General features: G+C 46.1%; 1 pseudogene; it reads right to left on the bottom strand.

Annotated features, from left to right (window-relative positions):
• Positions 1-487: 487 nt before the first annotated feature.
• Positions 488-964, bottom strand: LOC6045902 (annotated as a pseudogene).
• Positions 965-2,172: the final 1,208 nt, after the last annotated feature.

The raw sequence follows: 2,172 nt of genomic DNA, 5'->3' as shown, positions 1-2,172 counted from the left end.
CTGTAACCTCCAGGCGCAAATCTATATCATAACTTCAACCTAATTCATTTCATCTTCAGATCACTTCCGACGAGGGAATCATCATGAATAGCAGCGCCCGAATACTGTGCACTGTCGGGATGGAATCAATCGCTAACATCAGCAAGAGGGTCGGCTACAACATGATTTAATATCTGTGCGATTCCTTTTAAATTATTGTATTTATTAAGTCAACTTGTTATTATTATTTATTTATTTTCAATAAATATTGCGGTCGGTGACCCCGTGGTATCACGATGGCGCCACTCTGGAGGGCATGGTCGCGTTAAATCAAGTTGAACGGAACGGCAACTGATACGCGGTGGTGTAATTTCTTGGCCTGGGAGCGACGCTTGTAAGATGGCGGGCTTTGCTTGTGGGAAACTTTGCCGCCGTTTGGGGGAGTTTTGGATTTTCTTAAGCGTCCAATCCGTTGTTAAGCGGGAATCTACTACGAAGTCGACGTTCTTTATTTTGGTCCGGTTTCTTGCGCACAGCCGGAGTTCAGCGCAATGTTAAACCCGAACGGTCGTCCGGCGAACAATTCCGACGGAAACAAGTAGGAAATGGTCGCTTCGTGGCTGGGATTGATTTCGTGGTTGTTCGCGATGGCCGAGAAGTATTGGATTGAAAAGTTTAAGTCCACCCGACAGCGGAACGAAGCCTGGCCTGTTACCATGATGAAATCGTCGTTTCCTTTGTTGGCGAATCCGTCCAGGAACTCAATCGGGTAGAAGGCCGGAAGCTCAAACTGCGAATCAGACCCAGCGGAGTGTAGCGGACCGGCAAACAACAAGAACGTATCGGCGTCGCGAGATTTCGGCGTTTCCGGCTAATCGTCCGTTTCCTCAGCCTGGTCCATTACCGACGCGTCCTCTCCCACAACCTCCGCGTTCAACTCATCCTCGGCGGCGTGGGCCATCAACCGGGAACCACCGTCCACGGTTTACTGGCGGAGGGGTCGCTTTTCGCGGTTTTGAACTCTGCTTCGACGGGAGGATGAAAAAGAATGGTCAACCAGCTCGCAAAGAAGCTGACTTGCGTGGACTGTTGTGCTGCGACACGGACTGCGGCGGTGGAAGCAAACGTCAGTTAACTTGGGGTAAGTTTGTTTTTTTTCCCGTGAATTATAATGGCCACTTACCCAAAAAGTACACAAAATTCTTTGAAATCCCTGAAATCTTTGTTTGTTTTCATTTTTGACTGCTCGAATACATCAAAATAAACATTTGTACAGTGCGGCTAGTTTCACGGAAAACTGCAAGAACGAATATTTCATGGCAACCCTGAATGCACGAACAAGAATTTTCATTCGAGCACGATCTGGCCACGATGAGCACGATGAGCGCGATCTGGCGCGATTTGCCGCGATGAGCAAAAAACAACCGCGATGAAGAGGCGATGAGCGAATAAGGTGGAATTTGATGCGATTTGGTGCGATTCTAATCAAATCGCGGAGTGTCATCCCCCTCGCATCCAACTAACTCTTCGCATTCGCGGCGAGCGCTTCTGAAAGAGTTACGTCGTATCCAATTCCAAACTGTTGAAAGAGTTGCCTTCATCCCTCGTCCCACCCGAGGCAGCGAGGTAATTTCAATTTAAATTTCAGGAATAAATTTTGGTCTTCGGGGCGACGGAATGCACAGCTTTCTGAGGCTGCTCTCGCCCCCAACTCCTCTGCCCCCCCTCCCCCCCCCCCACCCCCATTCTTCTCTTAGCATTCTTGCAAAAAATCATCCAATAAATCAATTCCCAATTGTTAGTGCTTGTGCCCTCAGGGCATCTGCAACGCTGGAATGCAAATCAAATTTTGCATCCGGCTTATGAATACCGAGATCAAATTTGCCACCTTGAAAAAACTACGTCATCGCCACCGCGGGAGGCAAATATGGGTTTTATCATCTTTTGCTCTCGTTTACCTTCAAAATCAATAATTATGATTCATGCTTAGAAATGCTAAAAATTTATTAATCTTTTTAATCCTATTGAAAATTTCAAAGAATTTCATTTTTTCGAAAATGTCGAAAGTTAAACACATCTAAACTTTACGTAGTCTGTGACATAACTACACAGAAAAAAATCAATTCCCGTAATCGTGAATTAAGTTCACGAATGTGAGATTCACGAAGGAATTTATTCATGAGTATGGTGCAT

Source organism: Culex quinquefasciatus, chromosome 2 (assembly GCF_015732765.1).
Source record: "Culex quinquefasciatus strain JHB chromosome 2, VPISU_Cqui_1.0_pri_paternal, whole genome shotgun sequence".
NCBI classification, from domain to species: Eukaryota; Metazoa; Arthropoda; class Insecta; order Diptera; family Culicidae; genus Culex; species Culex quinquefasciatus.
The sequence above is the reverse complement of the archived record's forward strand: the minus strand, read 5'-3'. Positions and strand labels throughout refer to the sequence as shown.